The following is a 19,423-nucleotide window of genomic DNA, read 5'->3' on the forward strand; positions in this document are numbered from 1 at the left end:
GATGGCAGTGGAACACCAATGGCAGGTATTTCTAGGAATAATACAGACGGTGCAGGATCAGTTCATTCTAAAGAGGAAGAAAGATTCTAAGGGGAGTAAGGGGCGAGCGTGGCTGACAAGGGATGTCAGAGACAGCATAAAAATAAAAGAGAAGAAATACAACGTAGCATAGATGACTGGGTAGCAAGAGGATTGGGTAATGTCTAAAGAGCAACAGAAACGAACTAAAAAGGCAATACGGGGAGAGAAGATGAGGTACGAAGGTAAGCAAGCCAAGAATATAAAGGAGGATAGTAACAGCTTCTTTAGGTATGTAAAGAGGAAAAAAAAAAGTTAAGACCAAAGTTGGACCCTTGAAGACCGAAAAAGGTGAATTTATTATGGGGAACAAGGAAATGGCAGATGAGTTCAACAGGTACTTTGGATCCGTCTTCACTAAGGAGGACACAAACAATCTTCCTGATGTACTAGTGCCCAGAGGATCTGGGGTGACAGGAATTGAAGGAAATCCACATTAGGCAGGAAATGGTGTTGGGTTGACTGATGGTACTGAAACATAGAAACATAGAAACATAGAAATTAGGTGCAGGAGTAGGCCATTCGGCCCTTCGAGCCTGCACCGCCATTCAATATGATCATGGCTGATCATCCAACTCAGTATCCCGTACCTGCCTTCTCTCCATACCCTCTGATCCCCTTAGCCACAAGGGCCACATCTAACTCCCTCTTAAATATAGCCAATGAACTGGCCTCGACTACCCTCTGTGGCAGGGAGTTCCAGAGATTCACCACTCTCTGTGTGAAAAAAGTTCTTCTCATCTCGGTTTTAAAGGATTTCCCCCTTATCCTTAAGCTGTGACCCCTTGTCCTGGACTTCCCCAACATCGGGAGCAATCTTCCTGCTGCTGATAAATCCCCAGGGCCTGATGGTCTGCATCCCAGCGTACTTAAGGAAGTGACTCTAGAAATCGTGGATGCATTGGTGATTATTTTCCAGAGTTTTATACATTCAGGATCAGTTCCTGTGGATAAGAGGGTAGCTAATGTTATCCCACTTTTTAAGAAAGGCAGGAGAGAGAAAACAGGGAATTATAGATCAGTTAGCCTGACAGTGGTGGGGAAGATGCTGGAGACAATTATAAAAGATGAAACAGCGGCACATTTGGATAGCAGTAACAGGATCGGTGCGAGTCAGCACGGAATTATGAAGTGGAAATCATGCTTGACTGATCTTCTGGAATTTTTGAAGGTGTAACTAGGAAAATGGACAAGGGAGATCCAGTGGATGTAGTGTACCTGGACTTTCAGAAAGCATTTGATAAGGTCCCACATAGGAGATTAGTGGGCAAAATTAGGGCATAAGTTATTGGGGGTAAAATGCTGACATAGAAAGAAAATTGGTTGGCAGACAGGAAACAAAGAGTAGGGTTAACTGGTCCATTTCAGAATGGCAGGCAACGACTAGTGGGAGGCAGTGACTAGTGGGAGTAACATTAGCAAATTTGCAGATGACACAAAGCTGAGTGGCAGTGTGAACTGTGAGGAGGATGCTATGAGAATGCAGGGTGACTTGGACAGGTTGAGTGTGTGGGTAGATGCAGTTTAATGAGGATAAATGTGAGGTTATCCACTTTGATAGCAAAAACAAGAAGGCAGATTACTATCTAAATGGTGTCAAGTTGGGAAAAGGGGAAGTACAACAGGATCTGGGGGTCCTTGTTCATCAGTCAATGAAAGTACACAAAAATGCTGGAGAAACTCAGCGGGTTTCGGCACGGACTTGTAGGGCTGAGATGGCCTGTTTCCGTGCTGTAATTGTTATATGGTTATATGGTTATATGGGTGCAGCAGCATCTATGGAGCGAAGGAAATAGGCAACGTTTCGGGCCGAATCCCTTCTTCAGACTGATGGGGGGTGGGGGGGCGGGGAGAAGCAAGGAAAAAGGAGGAGGAGGAGCCCGAAGGCTGAGGGATGGGAGGAGAGAGCCCGAGGGCTGAGGAGGGGGAGGAGACAGCAAGGACTAACAAAATTGGGAGAATTCAATGTTCATGCCCCCAGGATGCAGACTCCCCAAGTGGAATATGAGGTGCTGTTCCTCCAATTTCCCGTGTTGCTCGCTCTGGCCATGGAGGAGACACAGGACAGAGAGGTCGTATATGGAGTGGGAGGGGGAGTTGAAGTGCTGAGCTACCGGTAGGTCAGGTTGGTTATTGCGAACCGAGCGGAGGTGTTTCGGCGAAACAATCGCCCAGCCTCCGCTTGGTCTCACCGATATAAATCTGCTGACATCTAGAGCAGCGGATGCAATAGTGGCAGTGATGCAAGTGAACCTCTGTCGCACCTGGAACGACTGCTTGGGTCCTTGAATGGAGTCGAGGGGGAAGGTAAAGGAACAAGTGTTGCATCTCTTGTGGTTGCAATGGAAAGTGCCCGGGGAGGGGGTGGTACGGGAGGGAAGGGAAGAATTGACAAGCGAGTTACGGAGGGAGCGGTCTTTGCGGAAGGCAGACATGGGGGGAGATGGGAAGATGTGGCGAGTGGTGGGGTCCCGTTGGAGGTGGCGAAAATGACGGAGGATTACTTGTTGTATGTGACGGCTGGTGGGGTGAAAGGTGAGGACTAGGGGGACTCTGCCCTTGTTGCGAGTGGGGGGTTGGGGAGAGAGAGCAATGTTGCGGCGTATGGAAGAGACACTGGTGCGAGCCTCATCTATGGTGGAGGAGGGGAACCCCCGTTCCCTGAAGAATGAGGACATTTCAGATGCCCTGGTGTGGAACGCCTCATCCTGGGAGCAGATGTGGTGTAGACGGAGGAATTGGGAGTAGGGGATGGAGTCCTTACAGGAAGCAGGGTGGGAAGAAGAGTAGTCCAGGTAGCCATGGGAGTCAGTGGGTTTATAGTGGATGTCGGTCAGAAGTCTATCACCTGCAATGGAGATAGTGAGGTCAAGGAATGGTGGGGAAGTGCCGGAAATGGCCCAGGTGTATTTGAGTGCCGGATGGAAGTTAGTGGTGAAGTGGATGAAGTCAGTCAGTTGTGTGTGGGTGCAGGAGGTGGCACCAAAGCAGTCGTCGATGTAGCGGAGGTAGAGGTTGGGGATGGGGCCCTGGTACGTATTTAAACAAGGATTGTTCGCGTAACCGACAAAGAGGCAGGCATAGCTGGGGCCCATGCGGGTGCCCATAGCTACGCCTTGTATTTGGAGGAAATGGGAGGAGTCAAACGAAAGGTTATTGAGGGTAAGTACCAACTCCGCTAGGCAGAGGAGAGTGTCAGTGGCCGGGTATAGGTTGCTTCTCTGGTCGGGGAAGAACCAGAGGGCTTTGAGACCATCCTGGTGGGGGATGGAGGTGTAGAGTGACTGGACGTCCATGGTGAAGATGAGGGGGTGAGGGCCTAGAGAATGGAATGCGCGGAGACGACGGAGAGTGTCTGAGGTGTCTTGAACATAGGTAGGGAGGGATTTAACCAAGGGGGATAGGATGGAGTCAAGGTATCTGGAAATTAGTTTGGTGGGGCACGAACAGGCAGAGACAATGGGTCTTCCGGGACAGTCAGGTTTGTGGATTTTGGGGAGAAGGTAAAATCGGGCCGTGCGGGGCTGGGGAACGATGAGGTTGGAGGCTCGGTCGGGCAGGGCGTGGGAGTTGATGAATTCGGTGATGCTACTAGAGATAGTGGCCTGGTGCTCGTCAGTGGGGTCATGGTCCAGAGGTAAGTAGGAGGAGGTGTCCGACAATTGGCGCGTGGCCTCAGCTTTGTAGAGATCGGCGCGCCAGACTACCAAGGCGCCTCCCTTGTTGGCGGGTTTGATAACCCAATCTGGGTTGTTGCGGAGTGAGTCGATGGCAGTACGTTCAGGGGGGGAGAGATTGGAGTGAGACAGGGGAGTGGAGAAGTTGAGGTGGTTGATGTCGCGACGGCAGTTTTGGATGAAGAGTTCTAAAGCCGGAGGGCCACGAGGGGGGTTCCACGAGGAGGGGGTGTGTTGGAGACGTGAAAAGGGGTCATCAATGGGGGGACTCCTTTCCGTGGAAGAACGCTGTGAGGCGGAGGCGACGGTAGAAGAGACCCAAGTCGTGGTGGGCGCGGAATTCATTGAGGTGGGGACGGAGGGGGACAAAGGTAAGACCTCTGCTGAGGACAGACCGTTCGGTGTCGGAGAGGGGGAGGTCGGGGGGGATGGTGAACACCCGGCTGGGATGAGGTTTGGGGTCGGTGGAAGGCAGGTGGGTGGACTGGGGACGAGGCGATGTGTGGTGGGGGGGTGGTGGGTGGTCAGGGGGTGGGGGGGGGGGGGGGTTGAGAGGTTTGTAGTGTGGGTGGGGTCACATTGTTAAAGGGGGATGGGGAAGACTCTGTGGAACTACCACTGAGGTTAACCAGGCTGGGCAGAGTAGCACTGGGACCCAGTGGAGTCAAACCCAGAAGAGTGGGAGTTAGCAGCGTGGAGGCTGCAGGCTCAGTGCAGAGTCCAGGCTCCAGGTAAGGCGACGGCTGTGGGCTGCTGGAGGAAGGAGCAGTGGCGAGGGTCGGCGGACCCGATGGTGGGAGTCCATGGGCAGTTGAGTCGGGGTCCGCGGGCGATGCGTGGGAGGTCCCGGTGGGCGGATGGTCGGTGGGACGGCGCGGCTAGCCCGGTAAGGCGATGAGATGGGTAGGGTGCGATGCGGCGGCCATGTTCGGCGACGGCGATATTAGGCGGGCCCAGTGCGGCGGTGATGTTCAGTGGGCCCGGTGCGGCTGTGATGTTCGGCGGGCCCAGTGCGACAGCGATGTCGGATGGGCCCGGTGCGGTGATGAGGTTAGGCGGTCCCGGGGGGTGGCGACGGTCGGAGGAATCAGCGTGGGAGAAAGTCCGAGTTACCGTTGAAGCGGCGAGGCTGGACGTCATCGGTAGGCAGGTGAAGGTGGGCGCAGCATCGACGTGGAGGTCGGTGAAGGCGGCGTCCAGGTGAGTACTGGAGGCACTCCTCGTGGCCAAGATGGCGTCGCGAAAGTAAGCATGCAGGTACAGCAGGCAGTAAAGAAAACGAATGGCATGTTGGCCTTTATAACAAGAGGAGTTGAGTATAGGAGCAAAGAGGTCCTTCTGCAGTTGTGTAGGGCCCTAGTGAGACCACACCTGGAGTATTGTGTGCAGTTTTGGTCCCATAATTTGTGGAAGGCCATTATTGCTATTGAGGGAGTGCAGCGTAGGTTTACAAGGTTAATTCCTGGGATGGCGGGACTGTCATATGCTGAGAGAATGGAGCGGCTGGGCTTGTATCCTCCGGAGTTTAGAAGGATGAGAGGGCATCTTATTGAAACATATAAGATTATTTAGGGTTTGGACACGCTAGAGGCAGGAAACATGTTTCCCATGTTGGGGGAGTCCAGAACCAGGGGCCACAGTTTCAGAATAAGGGGTAAAACATTTAGAACGGAAACGAGGAAACACATTTTCTCACAGAGAGTTGTGAGTCTGTGGATTCTCTGCCTCAGAGTACGGTGTAGGCCGGTTCTCTAGATACTTTCAAGAGAGAGCTAGATAGTGCTCTTAAAGATAGCGGAGTCAGGGGATATGGGGAGAAGGCAGGAACGGGGTTCTGATTGGGGATGATCAGCCATGATCACATTAAATGGCGGTGCTGGCTCGAAGGGCCGAATGGCCTACTCCTGCACCTATTGTCTATTGTCTGTTGTCTATTGATTTTCCAATATTCCTCTATGTACCTGAAACCAGCTGCTATGGCCTTGCCTCTTCCCATTCGTGCCAAGTTCAAGCACAAGCACCCCAGTGAGGCAAAACAGTAAAATATAAAATACAAAAATATGCGTGTCACCACCCACCTTCGCAGCCTCTGCCGTCTGTGAAGTTACTTAGTTTATCCGGATGGCAATATCCTGCCTTAAAGGTACAGTAGTAGCATCCCACTGTGTTGTGACAATCAGTGTTGGCGTCACACGGTATTTGTGTAAAAGTTCCATTACATTCATCCTCATCTGGATGGAGGAGGAGAAAAAAGATCCATGCTTTAATATAAACCAAGAAGGGATGAGTGGTCTGTTGCCCATGCCAGCCCTCACACTCCACAGCTGATCATTCCTGGTCCTATCATGACCTGTCCCTCCATCTCCACCATCCCTTGATTCAATCAACATTCACAATGTCAGCCTGGTGTGTCCTCAACTGTGGCTCCACAATGAGGAACAGGAAGACTCAAAACCTTCTGAGCAAAGGGACCTTTCCTCAGCCCAGGCCTAAACGGACAAAGCCGCTGCCTCTCTGCTCCTCTGTTACTCCCACATCTACATCAGCAAACTTAGATTATTTCTGCTTTTTGTGAAGTGCGTTATGTTATTACAAGGAGTCTTGCCTACCCCTGCTTCTCACAATACCCCTCACTCCTCCCCCCACCTACTCCACCTGGCCATCACCACACATCCCTCCCAGTGGACCCCCACCCCCCTCCATTGTTCCCATCTCCCACTACTTTTCCCATATTGATTCACTCTTCACCTTGCTTTCCTATCAAATCTCTAGAATCCGCAGCCTTTTCTTGTTCACACATCACCTCCCGGACCCTGTCTCTATCTCCACCCTTCCCTTCCCCACCTCACTCCACCTACTAATTAACCCTTCCTCATCTGTATCCATCTATCACTTGCCACATTTGCCTCAAGCCCTCCCCCACTCTTTGCAGTGGCTATCTCCCTTCTATTCTTTCTGCCCTCATGAAGGTCAGAACCTGTCCATTTTCCACCAGAGACGCTGCGTGACCCACTGACAACTCTCCTTTTTTGTGCCAGATTCCAAACCTGTCCTATACATGTACAGGGTCTTTCTAACAACATCCAATTCACCAACTCACCTTGGATTCCTGACTAGTCTACCATGAGGGACCTTGTCAAAGACCTTCCAAATCCCATATAGACAACATTGCCCTACCCCCATCAATCCTCTTTGTGACATCATGAAAAAACTCAGATTCATTTCCCACATAAAAAGCCACGCTGGCTGAAGAACATGGAAATCTAGGAACAAACCTGCCAAAATATCCTTTCTGACTGGTTTATTTGATGCAACTGATGTCAACCACGAGTCATGGCACAGTTGGGTAAAAGCAATGTTATGAACGGTAGAGTCAACAGACTTTGAAAGGCCATAAAAGATGTCAGAAAAGTTCATGCTGATCAAACAAGGTGGACGGAGGAAAGCTTATTAATTTCACACGGGTAGACGGCTCAAATATCAGAAAGAGTGTGAGGAAAAACCGAGTCATCTAAGCTTTTGAATTGGAATCATCTTGTAGGTAAAAGGTGGGGGACTGTAATTGATATACGGCAGCAATGTAAGGAGAGGTGGGGGGCTCCAAGTTGAATCAGGAGTTAAAATTGGCATGTCGTAAAGGTAATGCTACGTTTGTTATGGGAGATTTCAACATGCAGGTAGACTGGGAAAATCTGAACGCCAAGAAATTGAGTTTGTGGAGTGCCTCTGTGATGGAATCTTAGAGTAGCTTGTATTGGAGCCTATCAGGGAGAAGGCAATTCTGGATTTAGTATATGTAATGAACCGGATTTGATAAAGGAACTCGAGGTTAAGGAGCCATTAGGAGGTAGTGACCATAATATGGCCGTTGAATCTACAATTGGAGAGGGAGAAGAGTGGATAAACTGTTCAATTTAACAGTTGAACAAAGGGGGCTATGGAGCCATGATGGAGAAGCTGGCCAAATTGACTAGAACAATACCCGAGAAGGGATGGCAGTGGAACACCAATGGCAGGTATTTCTGGGAATAATACAGACGGTGCAGGATCAGTTCATTCTAAAGAGCAACAGAAGCGAACTAAAAAGGCAATACGGGGAGAAAAGATGAGGTACGAAGGTAAGCAAGCCAAGAATATAAAGGAGGATAGTAAAAGCTTCTTTCGGTATGTAATGTGGAAAAAAAGAGTTAAGACCAAAGTTGGATCTTTGATGACTATAAAAGGTGCATTTATTATGGGGAACAAGGAAATGGCAGATGAGATGAACAGGTACTTTGGATCCGTCATCACTAAGGAGGACACAAACAAACTTCCTGATATACTAGTGGCCAGAGGATCTGGGGTGACAGAGGAACTGAAGGAAATCCACATTGGGCAGAAATGGTATTGGGTAGACTGATGGTACTGAAGGCTAATAAATCCCCAGGGCCTGATGGTCTGCATCCCAGGGTACTTAAGGAAGTGACTCTAGAAATCGTGGATGCATGGGTGATAATTTTCCAGAGTTTTATACATTCAGGATCAGTTCCTGTGGATAAGAGAGTAGCTAATGTTATCCCATTCATTAAGAAAGCGGGAGAGAGAAACCAGGGAATTATAGACCAGTTAGCCTGACATCAGTGGTGGGAAAGATGCTGGAGACAATTATAAAAGATGAAATAGCGGCACATTTGGATTGCAGTAACAGGATCGATCCGCGTCAGCACGGATTTATGAAGGGGAAATCATGCTTGACTAATCTTTTGGAATTTTTCAGGATTTTTACTAGGAAAATGGACAAGGGAGAGCCTGTGGATGCAGTGTACCTGGACTTTCAGAAAGCATTTGATAAGGTCCCACATAGGAGATTAGTGGGCAAAATTAGGGCATAAGGTATTGGGGGTAGAATGCTGACATGGATAAAAAATTGGTTGGCAGACAGGAAACAAAGAGTAGGGTTAACGGGTCCCTTTCAGAATGGTAGGCAGCGACCAGTGGGAGGCAGTGACTAGTGGGAGTAACATTAGCAAATTTGCAGATGACAGAAAGCTGGGTGGCAGTGTGAACTGTGAGGAGGATGTTATGAGAATGCAGGGTGACTTGGACAGTTTGATCGTGTGGGCAGATGCATGGCAGATGCAGTTTAATGTGGATAAATGTTAGGTTATCCACTTTGGTAGCAAAAACAGGAAGGCAGATTAATATGTAAATGGTGTCAAGTTGGGAAAAAGGGAAGTACAACAGGATCTGGGGGTCTTTGTTCATCATTCAATGAAAGTAAGCATGCAGCTACAGCAGGCAGTGAAGAAAGCGAATGGCATGTTGGCCTTTATAACAAGAGGAGTTGAGTATAGAAGCAAAGAGGTCCTTCTGCAGTTGTATAGGGCCCTTGTGAGACCACACCTGGAGTATTGTGTGCAGTTTTAGTCCCCTAATTTGAGGAAGGACATTCTTGCTATTGAGGGAGTTCAGCATAGGTTAACAAGGTTAATTCCCGGGATGGCGGGACTGTCATATGCTGAGAGAATGGAGCGGCTGGGCTTGTATACTCTGGAGTTTAGAAGGATGATTGGATATCTTATTGAAACATATAAGATTATTAAGGGTTTGGACATGCTAGAGGCAGGAAACTATATTCCCGATGTTAGGGGAGTCCAGAACCAAGGGCCACAGTTTCAGAATAAGGGGTAAACCATTTAGGACGGAGACGAGAAACACTTTTTCTCACAGAGAGTTGTGAGCCTGTGGATTTTCTGCCTCAGATGGTGGTGGAGGCCGGTTCTCTGGATAGTTTCAAGAGAGAGCTAGATAGGGCTCTTAAAGATAGCAGAGTCAGGGGATATGGGGAGAAGGCAGGTACGGGGTACTGATTGGGGATGATCAGCCATGATCACATTAAATGGCGGTTCTGGCTCGAAGGACCGAATGGCCTACTCCTGCACCTATTGTCTATTGTCTGTTGTCTATTGATTTTCCAATACTCCTCTATGTACCTGAAACCAGCTGCTATGGCCTTGCCTCTTCCCATTCATGCCAAGTTCAAAGCACAAGCTCCCCAGTGAGGCAAAACAGTAAAGTATTTAATACAAAAATATGAGTCTCACCACCCACCTTCGCAGCCTCCTTTGTCTGTGAAGTTACGTTGTTTGCTCGGGTGGAAATATCCTGCCTTACAGGTACAGTAGTAGCTTCCCACTGTGTTGTGACAATCAGTGTTGTTGCCACACAGTGTTTGTGCAGAAGGTCCCATACATTCATCATCATCTGGATGGAGGAGGAGAAAAAAAGATCCATGCTTTAATAAAAACCAAGAAGGGATGAGTGGTCTGTTGCCCATGCCAGCCCTCACACTCCACAGCTGATCATTCCTGGTCCTATCGTGACCTGTCCCTCCATCTCCACCATCCCTTGATTCAATCAACATTCACAATGTCAGCCTGGTGTGTCCTCAACAACTGTGGCTCCACAGTGAGGAACAGGAAGACTCACAACCTTCTGAACAAAGGGACCTTTCCTCAGCCCAGGCCTAAACGGACAAAGCCGCTGCCTCTCTGCTCCTCTGTTACTCCCACATCTACATCAGCAAACTTAGATTCTTTCTGCTTTTTGTGAAGTGTGTTATGTCATTACAAGGAGCCTTGCCTACCCCTGCTTCTCACAATACCCCTCACTTCTCCCCCCACCTACCCCACCTGGCCATCACCACACATCCCTCCCAGTGGACCCCCTCCCCCTCCGTTGTTCCCATCCCCCACTACTCTTCCCATATTGATTCACTCTTCACCTTGCTTTCCTACCAAATTCCAGAATCCGCAGCCTTTTCTTGTTTCCACATCACCTCACGGTCCCTGTCTCTATCTCCACCCTTCCCTTCCCCACCTCACTCAATCTGCTAATGAACCCTTCCTCATCTGTATCCACCTATCACTTGCCACACTTGCCCCAAGCCCTCCCACACTCTTTGCAGTGGCTATCTCCCTTCTATTCTTTCTGCCCACATGAAGGTCAGAATCTGTCCATTTTCCACCAGAGATGCTGCCTGACCCACTGACAACGCTCCTTTGTTGTGCCAGATCCCAGCATCTGTGATCTCTCGTGCCTCTGAGACTACCTCATGTTTCACTCTCATTCAAATATTAATCTCAAGAGAAATAGAACAATTTTCTTGGACTTTTCACAACCGAAGGCTTTAGTGCGATCTGAAAGTAAGGGCGGTTAGCTTTGTCCAAGTTTCCATCGCTCTTGAGGCAATGCGATTCCAGAATGAGCAGTCTTCCGTTGATAGGGTTAGAGACACCTGGTGATTGAAGGTGGGGAGTCTGGGAAACTTGAGGCAGAGTGAGGTACCCTGACCTTGCATCAGCTTTCCCCATCTTGGTGTCATGGATACATGTTGAACCATCCGTACCATCCGCCATTCAGGAACTGCAGATGCTGGCTTATAGAAAAAGACACAACGTGCTGGAGTAACTGAGCAGACCAGGCAGCATCACTGAAGAACAGGTACAGGTGACATTTCGGGTTGTCGTGGCGGGGGGGGGGGGGAGAAAGCTGGAAGAGAATTCGAGGCAGGACAAAGCCTGGCAAGTGATATGTAGATACAAGTGGGGAAGGAGCTGATTGACAGATGACTGTATAAAGGCCAGGCATGAAAAGACAAACAATGTAAGATGAGGATAGAAAAGGTCGAATGATAAATCCATAGATAGATATATAGATGCAAGGGGACGGAGGTGGAGAAATAGGTGAGAATCCGGCTTGGCCACAAGGAGGGGTGTAAAAGGGGGGAGTAATAGGGGAAGCCAGGTTGTTTTTGGATTAGTTACCTCATGTTGGAGAACTCAATGTTAATGCCATTGGATGGTAAGTTAAAGGCGTATACGAGATGTTGTTCCTCCAGTTTTTGCTTGGCCTCACTCTGGCAATGGAGGAGGCTCAGGACAGGTCAGTATGGAAATGGGAAGGGGAGTTAAAATGGTTAGCAACCCACAGACAGTGCCCGAGGCCAGGATCAAACTCGGGTTCCTGGCGCTGTGAGTCAGCAGCTCTGTCAGTCGTGCCACTAATAAACTATATCACATGTGCTGATATACGATGAAAATTGTTGCATCATGGGTTATCCAGTCAAATCATACCATACATAGGTACAACAGGTGATGCAAAAAGAGAAATAAAACAGAGTGCTGAATATAATGTTACAGCTGTAGAGAAAGTGCAGCCAAGAAAAAGTGCAAGAGCTGCAACAAGGTGGAATGTGTTTCAGGCAAAAAACTTGCCACGCGCATCTCCTTTAAACTTTGCTTCTCTCACCTTAAAGATAGGCCCTCCAGTATTTGATATTTCCATCTGCCATTTCTCCGCAGATCTCTGTGGCTGATCTATATCCCACTGTATACTTTGACAGCCTTCCATACAATCTATGACCCCTGCAATCTTGGTGTCATCTGCAAATTTACTAAATACCCAATAACATTCACATCCAAGTCATTTATATATATCACAAACAGCATATATTCCAGAACAGATCCCTGTGGGACTCCACTTGTCACAGACCTCCAACCTGAATATTGTGTTTCCACCACAGTCCTCTGTCTTCTATCTGTAAGGCAGTTCTGAATCCATATGACCAAGTCACTGTTTATTCCATGCATCATAATGTTCTGAATCAGCAAACCATGGGACCTTTATCCAATGCCTTACTAAAATCCATGTAGACAACGAGTGGGTGGAGAATTAGAAGTAGAGTTAGAGGGGGGAAACAGTTGATAAGGAGAGGCAAAGCACAAGTAGACTTTACTCAGAGCTCCCGTGGATTTTGAAGCAACAGCAACAAGGAGAAGCAGGAGAAAACACTGATAGCCTCTAGCCCGAGTGGGAGGAAAGTTAGATGTGAGTCAGAGGGGGAAAACAGTTGACAAGGAGAGGCAAAGCACAGACAGACTTTACTCAGAGCTCCCATGGATTTTGAAGCAACAGCAACAAGGAGAAGCAGGAGAAAACACTGATAGGCTCTAGCCCGAGTGGGAGGAAAGTTAGAAGGGAGTCAGAGGGGGAAAACAGTTGACAAGGAGAGGCAAAGCACAGACAGACTTTACTCAGAGCTCCCGTGGATTTTAAAGCAACAGCAACACCGAGAAGCAGGAGAAAACACTGATTGGCTCTAGCCCGAGTGGGAGGAGAGTTAGAAGTGAGTCAGAGGGGGAAAACAGTTGATAAGGATGCTAGGAGGCTGCAAGGTGACTTGGATAGGCTGGGGGAGTGGGCAAATGCATGGCAGATGTAGTATAATGTAGATAAATCTGAGATCCACTTTGGTGGCAAAAACAGAAAAGTAGACTATTATCTGAATGGTGGCCGATTAGGAAAAGGGGAGATGCAACGAGACCTGGGTGTCATGGTACACCAGTCATTGAAAGTAGGCATGCAGGTGCAGCAGGCAGTGAAGAAAACGAATGGTATGTTAGCATTCATAGCAAAAGGATTTGAGTATAGGAGCAAGGAAGTTCTATTGCAGTTGTACAGGTTCTTGGTGAGACCACACCTGGAGTATTGCATACAGTTTTGGTCTCCAAAGCTGAGGAAAGATATTCTTGCCATAGAGGGAGTACGGAGAAAGTTCACCAGACTGATTCCTGGGATGTCAGGACTTTCATATGAAGAAAGACTGGATAGACTTGGCTTGTACTCACTAGAATTTAGAAGATTGAGAGGGGATCTTATAGACACTTACAAAATTCTTAAGGGGCTGGACAGGCTAGATGCAGGAAGATTGTTCCCGATGTTGGGGAAGTCCAGAACAAGGAGTCACAGTTTAAGGATAAGGGGGAAATCTTTTAGGTCTGAGATGAGAAAAACATTTTTCACACAGAGAGTGGTGAATCTCTGGAACTCTCTGCCACAGAATGTAGTTGAGGCCAGTTCATTGGCTATATTTAGTAGGGAGTTAGATGTGGCCATTGTGGCAAAGGGGATCAGAGGGTATGGAGAGAAGGCAGGTACAGGATACTGAGTTGGATGATCAGCCATGATCATATTGAATGACGGTGCAGGCTCGAAGGGCTGAATGGCCTACTCCCGCACCTATTTTCCATGTTTCTATGTATGTTTCTATGTGGTCTCACCAGAGCCCTATGCAACTGCAGAAGAACCTCTTTACTCCTATACTGAACTCCTCTTGTTATGAAGGCCAACATTCCATTAGCTTTCTTCACTGCATCTGTACCTGTAAGCCAATTTTTTAGTGACCGGTGTCGAAGGACGCCCAGGTCTCACTGCACCTCCACCTTACCTAACCTAACCCCATTGAGATAATAATCTGCCCCCTTTTTTTGCCGCCAAAGTGGATAACCTCACATTTATCTATATTATACTGCATCTGCCATGCATCTGCCCACTCACTCAACCTGTCCAGGTCACCCTGCAACCTCCTAACATCCTCTTCACAGTTCACACTGCCATCCAGCTTCGTGTCATCCGCAAACTTGCTAGTGTTGCTCCTCATTCCCTCTTCCAAATCATTTATATATATGGTAAACAGTTGCGGCCCCAACACCGAGCCTTGTGGCTCTCCACTCGCCACTGCGTGCCATTCTGAAAAGGACCCGTTCACTCCTACTCTTAGCTTCCAGTCTGCCAACCAATTTTCTATCCATGTCAACACCCTAGCCCCAATACCATGTACTCTAATTTTAGTCACCAGTCTCCCGTGCGGGACCTTATCAAAGGCTTTCTGAAAGTCTAGATACACTACATCCACTGGCACGCCTTCATCCATTTTACTTGTCACATCCTCAAAAAATTCCAGAAGATTAATCAAGCATAATTTCCCTTTCATAAATCCATGTCGACGGACTAATCCTTTTACAGCTCTCCAAATGCCACATTATTACCTCTTTAATAATTGACTCCAGCATCTTTCCCACCACTGGTCAGGCTAACTGGTCTATAATTCCCCGTTTTCTCTCTCATTCCTTTCTTGAAAAGTGAAAACCCGGCGCGGCTTTAATGGCCGTGGGACATTCGAACGCCCGCAGGGGGCTCCAACATTGTGACATTTAGACCTGGAGCGGAGCCGTACATCGCCCGGCGCAGCCTAAAATGGCCGTGGGACTTACCATCGCCCGCCTGGGGCTTTAACATTGGGCTTCAACATCGGGAGAAAAATGGAGAGCAGGGAAAAGACTTTGCCTTCCATCACATTGAGGAGGAGGTTCACTGTGATGGATGTTTGTGTGAATTGGTTGTGTGTCTAGTAGGAATCGTTTTTTGTTTGTATGGCTGTGTAAACAGAGTTTTGTTTGAGCCTCACTGAGGTTTAAATAACAATAAATATTGTATTGTATTGTATTGGATAACATTAGCTTTCCTCCAATCCACAGGAACTGATCCTGAATCTATTGAACATTAGAAAATGATCAGCAATGCGTTCACTATTTCTAGAGCCACCTCCCTGAGGACCCTGGAATGCAGACCATCAGGCCCAGGGGATTTATCATCCTTCAGCCCCATTAGCCTGCCCAATACTATTTCTCGCCTAATGAAAATGTCTTTCAGTTCCTCTACCCCCTTAGATCCTCTGTCCTCCAGTACATCTGGGAGATTGTTTGTGTCTTCCTTATTGATGACAGATCCAAATAACCTATTCAACTCTTCTGCCATTTCCTTGTTGCCCATAATAATTTCACCAGTGTCTGCCTTCAAGGGACCCACATTTGACTTTGCTACTCTTTTTCCCTTAACATATCTAAAGAAGCTTTTACTGTCCTTCTTTATATTCCTGGCCAGCTTCCCTTCGTACTTCATCTTTTCAGCGCGTATTGCCCGTTTTGTACCACAGAGATGCATCTCTTATGCTGCCGTATATATTAAAGACATGGATGAGGGAATTAAATGTGACTTCTCCAAGTTCGCAGATGACACACAGCTGGTTGAGAGCCGAGAGGAGGGTGCAGACAGGCTCCGGGTTCATTTGAACAGATCAAGAGAGTGGGCAGACACTTGGCAGATGCTGTTGAATGTGGATAAATGTGGGCTGATGGATTTTGGTGGCAGTGACAGGAAGGCCAGTGTTTTCAGATTCTGATAAGGGGTGGCACCATGAGACCTGGTGTCCATGTGCATCAGTGGCAGGATGGGAGCATGCAGACGCAGCAGCTGATAGGATGACAGATGATCGGTTGACCTTTGCCGTGGGAGGATTTGAGTTCAGGAGCAACAACCCACAGGCCCCTTGTGAGTGCACCAGGAGTACAGTGTGCACTTCCCATATCGGAGGACGGATGATCTGATTACAGAACAAATTCAGCAAAGTTTTACAAGACATTCAGGTTTTCCAACTGAAAGGAGAAAAACATTCAGTTCTTGCAATTGAAAGGAGAAGGTGACAATATTAAAAGGTCAGAAGATCATATTTAGGGAGCAATTGACAATAGGAACAAAGAGTGGAACTTTTAAGTCAGCAGCCACTTCATGAGACACGTTAAGTTTTGTAGCTGAAAGCAGTTCGCAACCTGGAGTGACCTACTTGCGGGTGCATGATAAGGAAGGCAGACACTAGAGGAGCTGTTGGGAGTGACTGTGCTGAAGGTAACTGTGAGACTTTAGCTCAACAGGGTTTGGTGTGGAGGGTGATGGTGGGATAAGGTGTGGTCAGTGCTTTTTCTTTCTTTCGTAAATCTTCTGTTGTCTAGTACTGTAGAGACGGCAATTAGGGGAGGAGGAGAGGAGGCACCTTCCTCCTGCAGGATGTGGGAAGTCAGGGAAACTTACAGTGTCCCTTAGGACTACACCGGGGTGAGGTGTGCACAGCTGCAGGTCCTTACAGGTGGCGTTAGGGCACTGGAGCAGCAGCTGGACGATGTAGGGATCATCTGGGAGACTGAGAAGGACATATATAGCACAGTTACAGTTAGGTGGTCATGCCGAGAGTATGGGCAGAATGTAGACGGTTGATCACCAGGAAAGGGAGCAGGCAGAGAGTACAGTAATCCCCTGTGGCCATTCCCCTTGACAACAGGTATGCCCTTTTGGATACTATTCAGTAGGGGGATGTCTGGTCAGGGGAGAGCAACAGCAGTCAGGTCTGTAACATTGGGTGTGGGTCTGAGTCACAGCATGGAAGGGTGAAGACAGGCAGAGCCAAGGTGATAGGGGACTTGAATGGAGAAACAAGGGACTGCATGTGCTGGATTATTAAAAAAAGACACAAAGTGCTGCAGTAACTCAATGTGTTAGGCAGCATGTTTCAGTTTGGGATCCTTCATCAGACTTTTCAAACTTCAGGATCTTTCTTCAGATGAAATATTTTAAATGGCGTCTGCAATCGGTGTTCCTGACCCGAAATGTCACCTATTGAAGTTCTCTAGAGATGCTGCCTGACCTGCTGAGTTACTTTATGCCCATGTGTAGTACTGACCTGTTTTGGTCATCCAGCCACAGGAAGGATGTCATTAAGTTGGAAAGCAGACAGAGAAGATTTTCGAGGTTATTACCATGACTTTAGGGGGTGAGCTATTGGGAGAGGTTGGGCAGTCTAGGACTTTATTCATTGGAGTGTAGGAGGCTGGAGGTTGATCCTTCAGAGATGTAGAAAGTCAGAAAGGATTTAGGTTGACACAGCTGGTCGAGCTGCTACATCACAGTGCCAGAGACCTAGGTTTGATCCAGACCTAGGTTTGATCCTGACCTTGGGTGTTATCTGTGTGAAGTTTGCACGTTCTCCCTGTGACTGTGTGGGATTACTTTGGGTTCTCCGGTTTCCTCCCTCATCCCAACGATGTGCAGGTTTGCAGTTGAATTGGCCCTCTCTCTGCAAATTTCCCCGAGTGTACAGGGAGAGGATAAGAAAGTGGGATAAAACAGAACTCATGTGAATGAGTGATCAATGGTCAGCATAGTCTTGGTGGACTAAAGAGCCTGTTTTAATGCAGCATCACTAAACCAAATAGATAGTGAATGCACAGTCTTTTACCCACAGCAGGGGAATCAAAAACAAGGAGACACGTGTTTATGGTAACACAAACCTGATGGAGGCTTGTTCACTCAAGGATGGTGGGGATATGCAATGAGCTGCCAGAGGAGGTAGTTGAGGCAGGTGCTATGAACAACATTTAAACACACTTTGACAGGTAGACGGATAGGAAAGGTTGAGTAGGATATCAGACAAATGTGGCCAAATGTGAAGAACTTTGATCAGCATGGACAAGTTGGGCCGAAGGGCCTGTTTTCATGCTCTATGGCACTGGCTCTCTGGTAGATACTGGATGGCAAGACTGATAAATGGAGAGACTGTATTCGTTAGGGCCACCTTCATTAGAATTTAGGAGAATGAGGGGGATGTCATAGACTCTACTGAACACCAATAGAATTGGATACAGGAAGGTGTTCCTGATGGTCAGGAACTCTCAGGCCAGAGGTCACAGACTAAAGGTCAGAGGTCAGCCAGTTAAGAAGGGGGCTGACAGGAAATGTCTTCTCCCAGAGAATGGAGATTCTGTGAAATTCTCCACCACTAAAATGTGTTGAAGCCAAATCATTAAATATATGTAAGTGGTTGGATATTTCTGGGGGTTAAAGGGAACAAGGGCTGTGGAGAAAGCTGCAACTGGACACAGAGCGTGGGTGATCAGTCGTGACCATTCTGAATGGTTGAACAGGATCGATGGGCCAAATGGCCTGCTCCTGCTCCACATTCTGTTGCTGTGATACCCGGAAGCCCACCTGCCCTGGTCCAGTCTGTAAGTGTGGATGTTTGGGCACAACAGCCTCCCCATTCACCTTCAACTACAAGGGATCCTTTACTTATGAATAGTCCAAGAAAATGAGTTGCTTATTTCTTTTGCCGAGCCCTGGCTGACAGGTAGTGATACAAAGGATAGAATAGAACGATAGAATGAACGTTCTCAAGTGAAATTGTATTCTGACTCACCAATACACGTGCCATTTGTTGCTTTCGCGTGTCTATCTCCACAGGTTTTGGATGAAACTAGACACGTCAGATGGCTGTTGTAAATCACTGCAAAACAAACCAGAACAGGGTTAGATATTGGAAGAATCCATGTCCATACATTATTCTGTTCCCACAGAGCTGCAAAGAAGGAGATTGATTATGGTTAATGCTTTGCCAATTGACAACATTAACAGAAGAGTTCAGCAGCTCCTCAAATATGTGATGAAGAAAACTGCTAAGAGCTGTTAAAGTTCGTCATACACCAGTTAGAGTTAGTCATACAGCAGAGAAACGGGCCCTTGAGTCCGTGCAACAATCAACCGCCCACCTCTATCAATCCTACATTTTATATACACTCTTCTGCCACTTGAACCTCGACTTTCTGACCCAGACCACGATCAGTAGGGAGAGGTAAAAACACATCCTCCACAATAACTCTCAACACAGGTATCCCACTGGATCCCTTCTCAGTCCCTGCTATACTCCCAAAACACTCATGGCTGTGTGGTCAAACTCAGCTCAAACTCAAGAGTCAAGAGTATTTTATTGTCACATGTCCCAATCAAAAAAATGATTAAGTAGGAACTGCAGATGCTGGAAAAATCAAAGATAGATAAAAATGCTGAAGAAACTCAGCGAGTGAGGCAGCATCTATGGAGCGAAGGAATAGGTGAAGTTTTGGGTCGAGACCCTTCTTCAGACATGTGTGGGTGTGGTGGGGGCAGGAAGAAGAAACGAAGAG

At 47.8% G+C, this 19,423-nt stretch overlaps 1 long non-coding RNA gene across 1 annotated transcript; it reads right to left on the reverse strand.

The window, feature by feature from the left end:
- Window positions 1–5,930: 5,930 nt before the first annotated feature.
- On the reverse strand, window positions 5,931–19,030 carry LOC116966026. The gene is made up of 3 exons (XR_004409878.1): window positions 18,661–19,030; window positions 9,846–9,998; window positions 5,931–5,986 (listed from the first exon to the last, which is right to left on the reverse strand). It is a non-coding gene; the product is annotated as an uncharacterized LOC116966026 (long non-coding RNA).
- Between the last annotated feature and the right edge of the window lie 393 nt (window positions 19,031–19,423).

Source organism: Amblyraja radiata, chromosome 35 (genome assembly GCF_010909765.2).
Source record: "Amblyraja radiata isolate CabotCenter1 chromosome 35, sAmbRad1.1.pri, whole genome shotgun sequence".
NCBI lineage: Eukaryota > Metazoa > Chordata > Chondrichthyes > Rajiformes > Rajidae > Amblyraja > Amblyraja radiata.